Source organism: Ranitomeya imitator, chromosome 1, assembly GCF_032444005.1.
Source record: "Ranitomeya imitator isolate aRanImi1 chromosome 1, aRanImi1.pri, whole genome shotgun sequence".
In the NCBI taxonomy this organism is placed as follows: domain Eukaryota; kingdom Metazoa; phylum Chordata; class Amphibia; order Anura; family Dendrobatidae; genus Ranitomeya; species Ranitomeya imitator.
In genome coordinates, this window is record NC_091282.1 from 1,106,911,991 (window position 1) to 1,106,930,510 (window position 18,520).

The 18,520-nt window shown below is 42.7% G+C and overlaps 1 protein-coding gene across 1 annotated transcript in view; it reads left to right on the top strand.

The window, feature by feature from the left end:
• FAM149A (family with sequence similarity 149 member A) overlaps positions 1-18,520 on the top strand; it is a 257,211-nt gene that overhangs the window by 145,884 nt on the left and 92,807 nt on the right. The gene's annotated exons all lie outside the window — the stretch shown is intronic.

Below are 18,520 nucleotides of genomic sequence, written 5' to 3' on the forward strand. Positions count from 1 at the left end.
AGTACTACACCCATTCCAACAGCCTCTGATGATGTTTTTGAGGTGGAGAACATCTTGGCCATGAAGAAGGTGAGAGGCAAGACTTTCTTCCTCGTTGACTGGAAGGGATTTGGTCCCAAAGAGAGATCGTGGGAGTTGAAGGAGAACATTCACACTCCAATGCTCCTCCAGAAATTTGATGGCCTGAAGAGGAGGGGCGTAAAGGGGGGTACTGTTAGCACTACGCCGGAGTCCTACTCTGACAGGCAGGGTCTCCAGCGTGTCACTTCACTCACCCATGCTGTGGTCAGTTCTTCCCTTCGACAGGCTCTGCATGTGTCCAGCCAGTCCTCTAGCCATGTCCTTAGGGCCCACACACGTGCACTCCCACCCTCTTCAACGGTCAGCGCGTGCACTTGCTATTTCTTCCCCAGCCAATAGCTGTGGGACATTATGTATATTTTGCTTCCTCTCTACTGGGAAGGTGCCTGAGCAACCTTCCTGTTTTGAAGTCTAAGTTGTGTAAGGTTGCATACCAGTCCCTGCTGTACTCCCGTGCAAATCCTACCTGCTGCACTCTGGTGCAGATCCTGCCTGCTACACTCTGTTGCAAATCCTGCCTGCTGCACTCTGATGCAAATCCTGCCTGCTGCACTCAGATGCAAATTCTGCCTGCTGCACTCTGATGCAAATCCAGCCTGTTGCACTCTGATGCAAATCCAGCCTGCTGCACTCTGATACAAACACTGCCTGCTGCAGTCTGATGCAAATCCTGCCTACTGCACTCTGATGCGTATCCTGCCTTCTGCACTCTGATGCAGATCCTGCCTGCTGCACTCTGGTGCGAACTCTGTCTGCTGCATTCTAAATCTAACTCTGCCAGCAGCTCCCTCCAGTCTGTCCTCTGGGTCCAGCTGCTGCACGTCCGTTGGTCTGTCCTGGAGTGGCACCCGGCTTTCATCGGAAGCCAAAATACAATAGCAGCAGCTGACAGCACTTCAGATATCAGAATTCAGAATATCAGACGTTCAGAATCCATAGGACCCAATAGGAAAAATGTATACCAAAAAATCAAGAACAGCATCCAATCTGGCTGAAAAAACAAAAATACCTCTTTATTTTGCCATAATGCGACGTTTCGACCAATTGTAGGTCTTTTTTCAAGCGTGCCACTCCAGGACAGAGGTATTTTTGCTTTTTCGCCCAGATTGGATGCTGTTCTTCTTGATTCATAGGGAGCCAAGTCTAACTCCACCATCAGAGGTTCTAGTGATGAACAGTCACGTGTTTGCTTAGTCATACCCCTCCAGGCTCTCCACGGTCCATGGCACAGTGGTTCCACAAGCCACGTCCGTGACACGCTCATATGTCTTCCTCCTTCCAACTTACACCAAGCTCTCCCAAGATGGCCACCAAACTAACCCCTTCCTGTCAGGCATTTTCTCCCAAAAGCTTGCACTGCCCCTTAGCCTAGGACGTTATCTGGTTCTGTCCAAATTCCATTTGAAACCAGCATAACAGAGTCCATTTAACATAACACCAGTCTCTGCCAATAGCTGTTTCTATTTCTTCTCACAGAACTGCGGTAACTGCCTCTGATTACAAATCCTGCATAAACCAGGTTAAGCCATAGTCATCAAGCAGTTACAGGGAAACAGTGGCATCCAGTGGCCGGTCACTAGTATTGCAGACAACAGTATTCTCTATGCACATTACCAACAAAATTGAACAGCAACTGCAAATTACATAAAACGATTAATGGAAGGTGATGGTCAATGGCATATTACCTATCACCTCACAGCCATGGGAAAGGTACTTGTCTCCTGCACCTCGGCACGTTATATGAAAGTAGGGGTCCTGGCTGGGTGTTTGGACCTTTGTCTAAGGGGCATTGCTCCTGTGCAGGTTGCATGTAACCGATGATGCTGATTTGCCCAGACCAGATGTTAACCAGATTATGAAAGACCACCATTTAAAATTAAACTTCTTTTTACTGAAGAATACATTACTTTAACCACAAGTGACATGAACACGTGTCCTTCTTCGCTGAAAACACTTTAATTTTTGCGCTTTCTTCCTCTACTCTTTGCATATCCCAGAAAACTATCTTGGGAACTTCCATTTTCCTCTGTGGAGTACGCAGTGGTTGGGGGGTTACGCTCATAGCTACTCTCAGTTTCCAGTCCACTAGAGTCATAGACTCCATCCTGTAGCAACGCGTTTTGTGATTTCTCCATAGAAGATGATGTGTCTCCATATGGTGACACCTGACTTTCTTTACTGTAGATGCTTAGTAGCTACAATAATATACGTATTATCTTCCTTATTCTTTGCTTTACTTTTGCCTTCCGTTACATCTCTGACGAAGACTCCATACCGTCCTGTTAGGCTTCCTGCCCCAGGCCACGATATTCTTTCTCTGACTTTCTTTGTCGCGATTCCGGACTGCTACTCGCGACTCTTCTCTGCAATCTGCTCTCTTACGGGCTCTTATTATCCAGTCTGCTGGTTCCTTACTTTTCACAGGGACATCTACTGCATGCAGCACGGCTCACAGGAGACCCCAGGTCTTTACTCTGCACCCTCTGGGCTCTTTCTGACTAACTACCAGGAAGCCCTTTTTGATCCTGCTGTATCGCCTTTCCCTCTCTGGGCTAAACTCTATCTTACTACTCACTGTCTGTTGCTGGGCAGACTACAACAGCGTTATTGCCATCTTGTGGCCATTATACTTAACGTTATGTATCACACAGTACACACTACACATTACACTGTACAGCATTACGTAAAGGCTTCTCAAGGGGCGTGAGAAATGTACCCATCCCCCTACAGCTGCACAAATGTTGTTCTCTGATAAATCCTGTAAGAGCTCTGAAATGTAAGCATTTACCCATGAAACTAATTTACGTCAAGCAAGCCTCATCATTTTAACTGTTATGCAGACATACACTGCCAGTAATGTAAAAAGAGTCAAGCAGGAATAAAAACAACAATCCAAAATATAAATGTAAAGATTCATACATCAAGTAGACACTGCTCCTTATAATCTCAAAATGCTTTACCCAAGATTCTGTCCTTAAAATGGGTCATCTATATCAGATCTGTGGGGTCCCTACACGTGCTACAACCAGCTGTTTTTAGTTGTGGCATTGGCCAGCAGGAAACATTGAACTTAGGCTTCTTTCACACTAGCGTCGGAATCTCCCCGTCGCAATGCGTCTGGGAGAGATTCCGACGCTAGCGTTTGCTGCATTGCACAATGGGTGCAGCGGATGCATTTTTCCGGCACATCCGCTGCACCATTGTAAGGTGCGGGGAGCTGGGGGCGGAGTTCCGGCCGCGCATGCGCGGTCGGAAAAAGCGGTCCGTCAGGAGAAAAAAACGTTACATGTAGCGTTTTTTGCTCCCGATGGTCCGCCAAAGCACGACGCATCCGTCGCAAGACGGATGTGAAGTGTGGCAATCCGTCGCAAATGCGTCGTCAATACAAGTCTATGGGGAAAAAACGCATCCTGCAAGCACTTTTGCAGGATGCGTTTTTTCTGCAAAACAACGCATTGTGACAGATTAAAAAAAACGCTAGTGTGAAAGTAGCCTTAGCCGGAACAACATGGCTTTATATCCCCACCATGCCAGATTTAAAAGGAGCTGATGGCTTGGGCAGTGGAAATAGAATAACACATAGAAATCACGGAGCCCCATAGCAGTTTGATAGCCGTGAAGCACCCGTACACATATACAGTGCGATGCACCCATAAGTCATCATGTCCCCCATAAATACTGTCAATAGAAAAAAAATACTATTCACCGTCCACTGTTCCCCGAAAGTCTACTCCGGTAAGTGCACAGAGCAGACTATGGCTCCGTCTGCACAGCAGCTGAGACCCAAGGATGCCAAGGCGCCTGCTTTGCTGAGTCAATCAGATGCACAGGCTGAATAAAACAGCACAGAGCTAATGCCTCCCTGTTGCATCATTTCATTCAATGGTATCTGTATTGTATGGAAGCAGATACTGTTGAAGTAGCAACAGCAGGCAAAGGGACATAGGTGAGGGGGCAGTGTCTCTCTGCCGCGGGCCTCCCCAGATTACTGGCCCCATAGCGGCCTCATGGTTTGCCTCTATGATGGTACACCCTTGGTTGGGAGTGACGAATGTCAGAACTCCACAGATATGATATTGATGACAAAATACTAACTATAAGATTAGAAAAAACAATTACAACTAAGACCAGTTAAAAAATGCACAATAAATATGAATTACCTCTCATTGTTTGACATTTATTGATTTACTGTTTTTTTGTCTGTTCTCTTCTGTTTTTTTCTATTATCTTATATGGAAGAAATTCTTCCATGTAAGATAATAGATTGGTAAATGCAAGATTCAAATATATACTGGTACGTATGAATGTGTATATATATATATATATATATATATATATATATATATATATATATATATATATATAGTATTTAGTCATTCAGTTATTCAGTTTAAGGGCAATGGTACCAAATACTAATGAAATGTAGGTACCGTATTTTTCGCTTTGCAAGACGCTCCGGATTGTAAGACGTACCCCAAATTTGGAGGAGGAAAATAGGAAAAAACTTTTTTTAATAAATTGGTGGGGCGTCTTATAATCCATGCGTCTTATTACTTACCAGGGGTTGTGGCTGTGGTGGATCAGGGTCCCAGGGTCGTTGCTGGAGGCAGGAGTGGAGCATTGATGCAGGCTGGGATGAGGGGGTCTGCAGGGGGTTCCTGTGCTGCAGGGGGGCTCCTGTGCTGCAGGCTGGGATGAGGGGTCTGCAGGGGGGCTCCTGTGCTGCAGGGCTGTCTCCGATGCTGCAGGGCTGTCTCCGGTGCTGCGGGGGGCTCTGGCGACATTTTGTGAAAGGCCAGAGCCCCCAGCAGTTCGTCCATGCGTTCCTGTATGACTGACTCTGGGAAAATGGCCGCCGGAATCTCGAGAGATGAGATCTCAGCGCTGAAATCTCATCTCCCGAGATTCCGGCGGCCATTTTCCCGGAGTCAGTCATACTGGAACTAACTCCGGGAAAATGGCAGCCGGAATCTCAAGAGATGAGATCTCAGCGCTGAAATCTCATCTCCCGAGATTCCGGCGGCCATTTTCCCGGAATTAGTTATACTGGAACGCATGGACGAACTGCCGGGGGGCTCTGGTCTTTCACAAAATGTTGCCAAAGCCCCCCGCAGCACCGGAGCCTCCAGCATCACCCGGGGCAGCAGCGGACAACCCCGGCAGCAGTGGCGGACGACAGCGGTGGCGGGCGGTAGTGGTGGCGGACACCCCCTCATCCCAGCCTGTAATGGTAAGCGGTATATCCGCTTTATTAGACGCACCCACATTTCCCCCCCAAATTTGGGGGAAATAAAGTGTGTCTTACAAAGCGGAAAATACGGTACATTTTTGACTTTGCAGTAAGTATTAAAAATGCCTTAAAACATTGTCTCTCTCTCATTATTCTGGCATTTGGCAAATATTAGTAATTATGGTAATCCTAACTGACCTAAAACAGGAAAGGTTTATTCTGATTTCATGTCAGATATTGAGAAAACATGAGTATGTGTCTTTCATAACTTTATGTAATGTATATCTCTATCAAAAATTAAGAGACCACTGCAAAATTTTCAGTTTGCCTGATTTTTCTCTTTATAGGTATATTTTTGAGTAAAATGTAAATTGTTCTTTTACTCAATAAACTACTGACAACATGGCTCAGAAGTTCCAAGCAATACATTTTATATTCATTTTCTGAAAATGAGAAATGGTCAAAATAACAAAAAAATGCATTGCTTGCAGAAGTCTAATAATGTAAAAAAAAAAACAAGTTCATAATCATTTAGAAACAACAATACTAATGTTTTAACTCAGGAAGAGTTCAGAAATCAATATTTTGTGGAATAACCATGATTGTTAATCACAGCTTTCATGCGTCTTGGCATGCTTTCCACCAGTCTTTCACACTGCTTTTGGGTGACCTTATGCCACTCCTGGTACAAAAATGTAAGCAGTTCTTTGTTTGATGGCTTGTGACTGTCCATCTTCCACTTGATTACATTCCAGAGGTTTTCAATGGAGTTCAGGTCTGGAGATTGGGCTGGCCATGACAGGGATTTGATGTGGTGGTCCTTCATCCACACCTTGGTTGACCTAACTGTGTGGCATGGTACATTTTCCTGCTGGAAGAAACAGTCCTCAAAGTTGGGGAACGTTGCCTGAGCAGAAGGAATCAACTATTTTTCTAGGATAACCTTGTATGCGGTTTGATTCATACTTCCTTCGCAAAGATTAACCTGCCCAATTCCAGCCTTGCTGAAGCATCTCCAGATCATCACCGATCCTCCACCAAATTTCACAGTGGGTGCCAGACACTGTGGCTTGTACGCCTCTCCAGGTCTCCGTCTAACCATTAGATGATCAGGTGTTGATCTGGGGATGCTTCAGCAAGGCTGGAATTGGGCAGGTTAATTTTTGCGAAAGACGTATGAATCAAGCTGCATACAAGGTTATCATGAAAAAACAGTTGATTCCTTCTGCTTAGGCAATATTCCCCAACTCTGAGGACTGTTTTTTCCAACAGGAGAATGTGCCATGCTTTATATATATATATACTACCATTCAAAAGTTTAGGGTCACCCATACAATTTTGTGTTTTCCATGAAAACTCAACTTTTATTAATCAAATGAGTTGCCAAATGAATTGAAAATCTAGTTCAGACATTGACAAGGATCGTAAAAAAGATTTTTATTTGAAATAATAATTTTCTCCTTCAAAGTTTGCTTTCATCAAAGAATACTCCCTTAGCAGCAATTACAGCATTGCAGACCTTTGGCATTCTAGCAGTTAATTTGCTGAGGTAATCTAGAGAAATTCCACCCCATGCTTCCAGAATCCCTTCCCACAAGTTGGTTTGGCTTGATGGGCACTTTTTGCATACCATACGATCAAGCTGCTCCCACAACAGCTTAATGGGGTTGAGATCTGGTGACTGCGCTGGCCACTCCATTACAGATAGAATACCAGCTGCCTGCTTCTTCTCTAAATAGTTCTTGCATAACTTGGAGATGTGCTTTGGGTCATTGTCCTTTTGTAGGATGAAATTGTCTCCAATCAAGCGTTGTCCACAGGGTATGGCATGGCGTTGTAAAATGGAGTGAAAGCCTTTCTTATCCAAAATCCCTTTTACCATGTTCAAATCTCCCACTTTACCAGCACCAAAGCAACCACAGACCATCACATTACCTCCACCATGGTTGATAGATGGTGTCAGGCACTCTTCCAGCATCTTTCCAGTTGTTCTGCGTCTCACAAAGGTTCTTCTGTGTGATCCAAACACCTCAAACTTGGATTTGTCTGTCCATAACACTTTTTTCCAATCTTCCTCTGTCCAATGTCTGTCCAACATCATATCGGGAGCATGGAAAGGGATTAGTGGTGCCTCACCAGAATCCAAATGAACACAGGTGCCAGGAACAAGTGGCCGGATACCACTCAGTAGCAATAGCAAAAAAGGAAAAAAAAGTTCCAGCACCAGGCGTCTCTTCATAAAATCTTCAGTATTTTATTCTCATGTCAAGAAAGAAAACATCATGCGGGTACGCAGCCCCTAAACTCCTGACATGTTTCGAACAAAGTTCTTAGTCATAGGCAATCTTTACCTTTTATTAGTCAGTCTCAGATATGGCTTTTTCTTTGCCATTCTGCCCTGAAGGCCAGCATCCCGAAGTCGCCTCTTCACTGTAGACATTGACACTGATGCTTTGCGTGTACTATTTAATGAAGCTGTCAGTTGAGGACATTTGAGGCGTCGATTTCTCAAACTACAGACTCTAATGTACTTGTCCTGTTGCTCAGTTGTCTCTTTCTACTCTGGATAGAGCCTGTTTGTGCTCTCCTCTGAAGGGAGTAGTACACACCGTTGTACGAAATCTTCAGTTTCATGCCAATTTCTCGCATGGAATAACCTTCATTTCTAAGAACAAGAATAGACTGTCGAGTTTCACATGAAAGTTCTTTTTTACTGGCCATTCTGAGAGTTTAATGGAACCAACAAATGTAATGCTCCAGATTCTCAACTAGCTCAAAGGAAGGTCAGGTTTATAGGTTCTCTAATCAGTCAAACTGTTTTCAGCTGTGCTAACATACTTGCACAAGGGTTTTCACTGGTATTCTAACCATCCATTAGCCTTCTTACACAGTTAGCAAACACAAAACACCATAAGAACACTGGAGTGATGGTTGTTGGAAATGGGCCTCTATACACCTATGAAGATATTGCATTACAAACCAGAGTTTTGCAGCTAAATTAGTCATTTACCACATTAACAATGTATAGAGTGTATTTCTGAATCATTTAATGTTAGCTTAATTGGAAAAAACTGCTTTTCTTTAAAAAATAAGGACATTTCTAAGTGACCCTAAACTTATGAACAGTAGTGTATATATATATACACTGCTCAAAAAAATAAAGGGAACACCAAAATCCCACATCCTAGATATCACTGAATGAAATATTCCAGTTGTAAATCTTTATTCATTACATAGTGAAATGTGTTGAGAACAATAAAATCTAAAAATGATCAACGTTAATCACAACTAATATCCCACGGAGGTCTGGAGTTGGAATGATGCTCAAAATCAAAGTGGAAAATGAAGTTACAGGCTGATCAAACTTCAGTAGGAATGCCTCAAGACAAGGAAATGATGATCCTTGTGTCTGTGGCCTCCAAGGCGTTTATGATCTCCCTACAATGCCTGGGCTTTCTCCTGATGAGGTGGTGGTTGGTCTCCTAAGGGATCTCCTCCCAGACCTGGACTAAAGCATCCACCAACTCCTGGACAGTCTGTGGTGCAACGTGACATTTGGTGGATGGTGCGAGACATGATGTCCCAAATGTGTTCAATCAGATTCAGGTCTGGGGAACTGGCGGGCCCAGTTCATAGCTTCAATGCCTTCATCTTGCAGGAACTGCTAACACACTCCAGCCACATGAGATCTGGCATTGTCCTGCATTAAGAGGAATCCAGGGCCAACCGCACCAGCATATGGTCTCACAAGGGGTCTGAGGATCTCATCTCGGTTCCTAATGGCACTCAGGCTACTTCTGGCGAGCACATGGAGGGCTGTGCGGCCCTCCAAAGAAATGCCACCCCACACCATTACTGACCCACTGCCAAACCGGTCATGCTGAAGGATGTTGCAAGCAGCAGATCGCTCTCCACGGTGTCTCCAGACTCTGTTACGTCTGTCACATATGCTCAGTGTGAACCTGCTTTCATCTGTGAAGAGCACAGGGCGCCAGTGATGAATTTGCCAATCCTGGTGTTCTGTGGAAAATGCCAAGCGTCCTGCTGTGAGCTCAACCCCCATCTGTGGACGTCGGGCACATTTGTGGCCTGCTGGAGGTCAATTTGCAGGGCTCTGGCAGTATGCCTCCTGTTTCCCCTTGCACAAAGGCTGAGGTGCACAAAGGCTGAGGTAGCGGTCCTGCTGTTGGGTTGTTGCCAACCTACAGCCCCCTCCATGTCTCCTGGTGTACTGGTCTGTCTCCTGGTATTGCCTTCAGCCTCTGGACACTATGCTGACAGACACAGTAAACCTTGCCACAGCTCATATTGATGTGCCATCCTGCAATACCTGAGCCACTTGTGTGGGTTGTAGAGTCCGTCTCATGCTACCACGAGTGTGAAAGCACAACCAACATTCAAAAGTGGCCAAAAAATCAGCCAGAAAGCATTGGTACTGAGATGTGGTCTGTGGTCCCCACCTGTAGAACCACTCCTTTATAGGGGGTGTCTTGATAATTGACAATAATTTCCATCTGTTGTCTATTCCTTTTACACAACAGCATGTGAAATTGATTGTCAAACAGTGTTGCTTCCTAAGTGGATAGTTTGATTTCACAAAAGTTTAATTTACTTGGAGTTATATTCTGTTGTTTAAGTGTTCCCTTTATTTTTTTGAGCAGTGTACATAAAGCTGTGGCCAAAAGTATTGGCAACATTGAAATTGCCCCAGAAAAATGAAGTATTTCTCCCACAAAATTATTGCAATTACACATGTCTTGTTTTGCACATGTTTATCTCTTTTGTGTGTATTACAGCAATACAAAAAGCTGAAAAAAGGGCAAATTGGACATAATTTCTTCATTTGGTTGCATGCTGTGCTCAAAAGAACATCAAGATCTCTGAAGATGAACGTGTAACCTTGAGATTGTTGATATTGTTCAGACCATTCTCTTCTGATCTTTCTGTTCCCCATGCTTAGTGTGGCACACTCAAACACACAATGCAAAGATTGAGTCAACTTCTCCCCTTTTATCTGGTTTCAGGTGTGATTCTCATATTGCTCACACCTATTACTTGCCACAGGTGGGTTTAAGCGAGCATCACATGCTTCAAATAAAGTTGTTTACCTACAATTTTGGAAAGGTGCCAACAATTTTGTCATTTTGGGGGTTTTGTGTGAAATGATGTTCAATTTGCCTTTTTTCTATGTTGTTTTATTTTGTTCCAATACACACAAAGGAAATAAAGATGTGTATAATACAGAATGTGTAATTGCAACAATTTTCTGGGAGAAATGCTTCATTTATATATATATAAAATATCAGAAAATCCTCACATACAACCAGCGACTGTTTTACTCAGATTCCTACCTGTTATCACAACAGGCATCTACCTATTCCTTTCTAAGAAAAAAAGCTGCAAATTTATTTTCAGAATTAAAAAAAAATCTCTTTCTCTATATACAGTATGTATATATGCGGATAATTATATGAAAATATATATATAATCAGAAGCACTCATAAGCTTGTGACATGTAGTTTATGTAGTCTAATTATGAATCGAATGCGATATGCACTGTGTATTTTCAGTTCTACGGCACGTTAACTTCAGGTAGACTTGTCTGGACAGAAGCCCAACCTGCTGTCTATTTATTGGAAACAGGAAAAATATATATTTTTGTATCGTGTTAGCCAGTAGATAGAATTTGAGAGTCCTCAGTGGTTGATACCTTTTAATGGTTAAATGAAAAGATGATAAATTGCAAGCTTTCAAGACTACTCAGGTCCCTTCATCAGGCAGAGAAAAGACCTGAGTAGTCTCGAAAGCTTGCAATTTGTTACCATATTTTCAGTTAGCCATTAAAATGCATCTTTTCATGAATATCATACTTTTTTATGTAAAAAAAAAAAAAAGAGAAAATGCCTTTTTATAATATAATGTTACTAAATATAAAATTATGAAAACTTTTTGAAAATATCTATTTATTCAAGTATTACTGCAAAAAATTAACAAGTAGTCTATAACAGTTTACAATAGTTCCCCATATGCCTCTCAATAAATACTGTAAGGAATTCATTTTGATTTCAAATCTCATTACTTGTGTTTTAAATGCTCAAAAAAAATGGAGAAATCATGTTATCGCTAGAGATGATCGTATCATTTGAAATTCTAAATTCGCAGTGTTTTCGCTGCATGGATTTGTCAAGAAACCTAAAGGGATTCCTGGAGCCAGCAAAGTGAATGAGAATCTTGAAATGTTATGCACAAGTTGCTTATTTTTGACTTGCAGATTTGAATTTGATGCAGATTCAAATCTGCAGCATGACAATTAAAGAATGGCAAACCCGAGCGGAAAAGCTGTCAACTTTATCTTGGCTGGTTAGATAAATGAGAGGAGTCCCACAAAGTTTTTTTTAATTATTTACATAAATAATGTTAAAAAATGGCGTGGACCACCCCCTTTTTTGATAACTAGTCATTCTACAGTAGACAGCTGGGGGCTGGTATTCTCAGACTCGGAAGGGGCCATGGATGTTGACCCTCTGCAACTTAAAAATAGCAGCCTCCAACCGCTCCAGAAAAGGTGCATCTATTAACCCCTTAGCGACCGCCGATACGCCTTTTAACTCACCCAGGTCCCTGGATCCTCTTGCTGCTCCTCCTGGCCGCCGGCAGCAGAACATGGCGGACGCATGCCCAGTGCGCCCGCCATCTGTCTCCATCTGCCGGCTGGCAGGAGAACAGCAGTTGGGGCTAAAATTAGGGTTAGGGTTAGGGGTAGGGTTAGGGGTAGGGTTAGGGGTAGGGTTAGGGTTAGGGTTAGGGGTAGGGTTAGGTTAGGGTTAGGGTTAGGGGTAGGGTTAGGGTTAGGGGTAGGGTTAGGGTTAGGGTTAGGGTTAGGGTTAGGGTTAGGTTAGGGGTAGGGTTAGGGGTAGGGTTAGGGGTAGGGTTAGGTTAGGGTTAGGGGTAGGGTTAGGGGTAGGGTTAGGTTAGGGGTAGGGCTAGGGTTAGGGCTAGGGTTGGGGCTAAATTTAGGGTTAGGGTTGGGGCTAAATTTAGGGTTAGGGTTGGGGCTAAATTTAGGGTTAGGGTTGGGGCTAAACTTAGGGTTAGGCTTCTTTCAGACTTATGTCGGTACGGGGCCGTCGCAATGCGTCGGCCCGACATACCGACGCACGTTGTGAAAATTGTGCACAACGTGGGCAGCAGCTGTAGTTTTTCAACACATCCGCTGCCCAATCTATGTCCTGGGGAGGAGGGGGCGGAGTTACGGCCACGCATGCGCGGTCAGAAATGGCGGATGCGACGTACAAAAAAACATTTCATTGAACTTTTTTTGTGCCGACGCTCCGCCAAAACACAACTGATCCAGTGCACGACGGACGCGACGTGTGGCCATCCGTCACGATCCGTCGGCAATACAAGTCTATGGGCAAAAAATGCATCCTGCGGGCACATTTGCAGGATCCGTTTCTTGTCCAAAACGACGGATTGCGACGGAATGCCAAACGACGCAAGTGTGAAAGTAGCCCTAGGGCTAGGGTTAGGGTTGGGGCTAAAGTTAGGGCTAAGGTTGGGGCTAAAGTTAGGGTTAGAGCTGGGATTAGGGTTAGGGTTTGGATTAGGGTTCGTATTAGGGTTAGGGTTGGCATTAGGGTTACGCTTGGGATTAGGGTTAGGTTTGGGATTAGGGTTAAGGTTAGGGTTGTGATTAGGGGTGTATTGGGATTAGGGTTAGGTTTGAGGTTAGGGTTGAGATTAGGATTAGGGGTGTGTTGGGGTTAGGGTTGGAGCTAGAATTGGGGGGTTTCCACTGGTTAGGTACATCAGGGGGTCTCCAAATACGACAGCCAATTTTGCGCTCAAAAAGTCAAATGGTGCTCCCTCCCTTCTGAGCTCTGCCGTGCGCCCAAACAGTGGGTTACCCCCACATATGGGGCATCAGCGTACTCGGGATAAATTGGACAACAACTTCTGGGGTCCAATTTCTCTTGTTACCCTTGTGAAAATAAAAACTTGGGGGCTACAAAATCTTTTTTGTGAAAAAAATAATATTTTTTATTTTCACGACTCTGCATTCTAAACTTCTGTGAAGCACTTGGGCATTCAAAGTTCTCACCACACATCTAGATAAGTTCCTTGGGGGGTTTAGTTTCCAAAATGGGGTCACTTGTGGGGGGTTACTACAGTTTAGGTACATCAGGGGCTCTGCAATCGCAACATAATGCCCACAGACCATTCTATCAAAGTTTGCATTCCAAAAAGGCGCTCCTTCCCTTCCGAGCTCTGCCGTGCGCCCAAACAGTGGTTTACCCCCACATATGGCGCATCAGCGTACTCGGGATAAATTGGACAACAACTATTGCAGTCCAATTTCTCCTGTTACCCTTGTGAAAATAAAAACTTGGGGGCTACAATATCTTTTTTGTGGAAAAAAATAATATTTTTTATTTTCACGACTCTGCATTCTAAACTTCTGTGAAGCACTTGGGCATTCAAAGTTCTCACCACACATCTAGATAAGTTCCTTGTGGGGTCTAGTTTCCAAAATGGGGTCACTTGTGGAGGGTTTCTACTGGTTAGGTACATCAGGGGCTCTGCAAACGCAACATAATACCCGCAGACCATTCTATCAAAGTCTGCATTCCAAAACGGCGCTCCTTCCTTCCGAGCTCTGCCGTGCGCCCAAACAGTGGTTTACCCCCACATATGGGGTACCAGCATACTCAGGACAAATTGGACAACAACTTTTGGGGTCCAATTTCTCTTGTTACCCTTGTGAAAATAAAAATTTGGTGGCTAAAAAATCTTTTTTGTGGAAAAAAAAAATATTTTTTATTTTCACGGCTCTGCATTATAAACTTCTGTGAAGCACTTGGGCATTCAAGGTTCTCACCACACATCTAGATAAGTTCCATGGGGGGTCTAGTTTCCAAAATGGGGTCACTTGTGGGGGATTTCTACTGTTTAGGCACATCAGGGGCTCTCCAAACGCGACATGGCGTCCGATCTCAATTCCAGCCAATTCTACATTGAAAAAGTAAAACGGCACTCTTTCTCTTCCAAGCTCTGCGGTGCGCCCAAACAGTGGTTTACCCCCACATATTGGGTATCGACGTACTCAGGAGAAATTGCACAACAACTTTAGTGGTCTAATTTCTCCTGTTACCCTTGTGAAAATAAAAATTTGTGGGCAAAAAGATCATTTTTGTAGAAAAAATGCAATTTTTTTTTTCACGGCTCTACGTTATAAACTTCTGTGAAGCAAATGGGGGTTCAAAGTGCTCGCCACACATCTAGATAAGTTCCTTAAGGGGTCTAGTTTCCAAAATGGTGTCACTTGTGGGGGGTTTCCACTGTTTAGGCACATCAGGGGCTCTCCAAACGCGACATGGCGTCCAATCTCAATTCCAGCCAATTCTACATTGAAAAAGTAAAACGGCACTCCTTCTCTTCCAAGCTCTGCGGTGCGCCCTAACAGTTGTTTACCCCCACATATTGGGTATCAGCGTACTCAGGAGAAATTGCTCAACAACTTTTGTGGTCTAATTTCTCCTGTTACCCTTGTGAAAATAAGAATTTGTGGGCGAAAAGATCATTTTTGTGTAAACAAAAGCGATTTTTTATTTTCACGGCTCTACGTTATAAACTTCTGTGAAGCACTTGGGGGTTCAAAGTGCTCACCACACATCTAGATAAGTTCCTTAAGGGGTCTAGTTTCCAAAATGGTGTCACTTGTGGGGAGTTTCCACTGTTTAGGCACATCAGGGGCTCTCTAAATGTGACATGGTGTCCGATCTCAATTCCAGCCAATTCTGCATTGAAAAAGTCAAACGGCGCTCCTTCACTTCTAAGTTCTGCGGTGCGCCCTAACAGTGGTTTACCCCCACATATGGGGTATTGGCGTATTCAGGAGAAATTGCATAACAAAATTTATGGTTACATTTCTGTTTTTACACTTGTGAAAATAAAAAAAATGGTTCTGAATTAAGATGTTTGCAAAAAAAAGTTAAATGTTCATTTTTTCCTTCCACATTGTTTCAGTTCCTGTGAAGCACGTAAAGGGTTAATAAACTTCTTGAATGTGGTTTTGAGAACCTTGAGGGGTGTAGTTTTTAGAATGGTGTCACGCTTCATTATTTTCTGTCATATAGACCCCTCAAAATGACTTCAAATGTGATGTGGTCCCTAAAAAAAAATGGTGTTGTAAAAATGAGAAATTGCTGGTCAACTTTTAACCCTTATAACTCCCTAACAAAAAAAAATTTTGTTTCCAAAATTGTGCTGATGTAAAGTAGACATGTGGGAAATGTTATTTATTAACTATTTTTCATGACAAATCCCTCTGATTTAAGGGCATAAAAATACAAAGTTTGAAAATTGCAAAATTTTAAAAATTTTCGCCATATTTCCGTTTTTTTCATAAATAATCGCAAGTAATATCGAAGAAATGTTACCACTAACATGAAGTACAATATGTCACGAAAAAACAATCTCAGAATCAGCGGGATCCGTTGAAGCGTTCCAGAGTTATAACCTCATAAAGTGACAGTGGTCAGAATTGCAAAAATTGGCCTGGTCATTAAGTACCAAATTGGCCCTGTCACTAAGGGGTTAAATGTGCTAATTCTTGGGGTTCTCCCTTCCACATCCAGGTACTGGTTGGCTCCCTATATCTTCATCATATCGCTTCATCATGTAGTATTTATGCCTTACTTTTACTCAGTTGTCTTGTATATTGCGCAGTGTTTTCGGCACTATTTCTCTACTAGATATTACTTGCTGTGGCCTTCCCAATTGGTGATTTCTCTAATAGCACTAGCTACTATGGCCAATTTTTGGGGCCAGACTATTTATTATTTATTGCACCTTGGCACTTTGCACGTTATTTGATGAAATGATTTAGTAGATATTTTGACAACCCAGCATAGCCAGCCACTAGACTCTAAAACTTAACATTTAATATGTATACCTCTAAAATTATGTGTACTTTAAAAACAATTTGGTGCTCATGTTTAAACGTGCACTAGACAAGAAAAATGGCATGATCTCACCCAATTGCTGTCTCTCTTCTTGTTGTAGATTCTTGTGCTTATTGAGAGCACGGCATGGGATGGAGACCAATAGACCTTTTCCAATGGGGGGGAGAAGAAAAGAAAAAAAAAAAAAAAAAAATATAGGTAGGTGGGGGGGAAGGGTTTAAAGCTATCTTCCCTGTCGTGCCCCGTGTATAAGACTCCCGCCCTAACAAGGGCAGTCCCCAAGTTTGAGCCTACTTAATGAAGCCCTTTGGTTAGTATAACCACCCTGGATGATATGTCCTCTTTCTCTTCCCAACGCGTTTCCCTCCCCGTTACGGGGGTTCATCAGGGGAATAAAATGTCCAGGTTAATGGAGGTATTCTGCAGTGGCAGACATAACCTCATTCAGCGGCGTCCTCCATGTGAGGATAAGGCAGGATAAGACTGCCTTATCCTCACATGGAGGACGCCGCTGAATGAGGTTATGTCTGCCACTGCAGAATACCTCCATTAACCTGGACATTTTATTCCCCTGATGAACCCCCGTAACGGGGAGGGAAACGCGTTGGGAAGAGAAAGAGGACATATCATCCAGGGTGGTTATACTAACCAAAGGGCTTCATTAAGTAGGCTCAAACTTGGGGACTGCCCTTGTTAGGGCGGGAGTCTTATACACGGGGCACGGCAGGGAAGATAGCTTTAAACCCTTCCCCCCCACCTACCTATATTTTTTTTTTTTTTTTTTTTTTCTTTTCTTCTCCCCCCCATTGGAAAAGGTCTATTGGTCTCCATCCCATGCCGTGCTCTCAATAAGCACAAGAATCTACAACAAGAAGAGAGACAGCAATTGGGTGAGATCATGCCATTTTTCTTGTCTAGTGCACGTTTAAACATGAGCACCAAATTGTTTTTAAAGTACACATAATTTTAGAGGTATACATATTAAATGTTAAGTTTTAGAGTCTAGTGGCTGGCTATGCTGGGTTGTTAGTTAAAAGTGGTCAGACGTGATTAGGAACGATACGTTCTGGTTTCTTTCTTTTTTCCTGCTGAATTCGTAGATATTTTGAGCCTGAGCCACTTTTTAGGCCATATCATTGTTGCATTTTAGCACTTGGCACTGTTCGATGAATTAATTTGTGAGATATTTTTAGCCTATACATATATGTCTATGCTCTAGATATAGGCCTTACACACAGGCCAAATTGAGAAATTTGAGGATAGAGCTTCATGATTTTCTGCACAGTCAATCTTCATAATTACCGTAAGTGGTCATCTTTGATTTGTATTACAATACCTGTTTCCTATATGTGGTTCTAGTCTGTCGTCTGTCACTTTTTCAATTGTCTATACATTATAATAAATTCTTTTTTTCTGTTTTTAAATATCCATAATAAAAACTTAGATTATGTTTATTTAGCTCTAGTGTCCATTTGTTTTTGGGTTTCTATATTTCTATATGGCAGAGCGTTTGTACTTTATGTCTCGTTTGTTGGTTTAATGAAATAATACAAATAGAGAAAAACCCGAACATAGGTCGAGGAGAAGTCACAATAAAGGATGCAGAAATAGTTTGAAATAAAACATCTTTATTTAAGACGTTGGTGAAGTGATGGCACAGCTAACAGGATGGCCTGCACATACAAACAGCAACAAATGATAGAGGCATATTCAATAAAATTACAAAGTATTGCACCAAGATAAGGACAGGTAATGTAGTAGGATGAGCAGTAATGGCAGATATAGTAGTGTTCAAGTGGACACACCTTGCCTGAGATTGGGTCCAATAACAAAGTTCTAACGTACATAGAGTATATCCAAGATAGTCCAGAGTCTTGACACTGAAGGTATATATCTTTGGTGTGAGAAAGTGCAATGTGCTAAAGCGCTTTAAAGAAATATAAGGGCGGTAAGCACAAGCAAAAAAGTCTATACCAAAGTTTGGAAGAGGGTACACTGAGAGTTAAATATATATATATATATATATATATATATATATATATATATATATATATATATATATATATGCAGGTATTTTAGTAGCAGCAAATCACATGCAGTATATTGCTGCACACATAAACAGGGTCAGTGAGCCCATAGTACAAGATGCAATGGCATAATTACCTAACAGTACGCTGTGGAGTGTGCTGGACTGTCAGCTTTCTGAGTGACAGTCCAGTCATCCAATTTGATCCTGGGGTGTGCT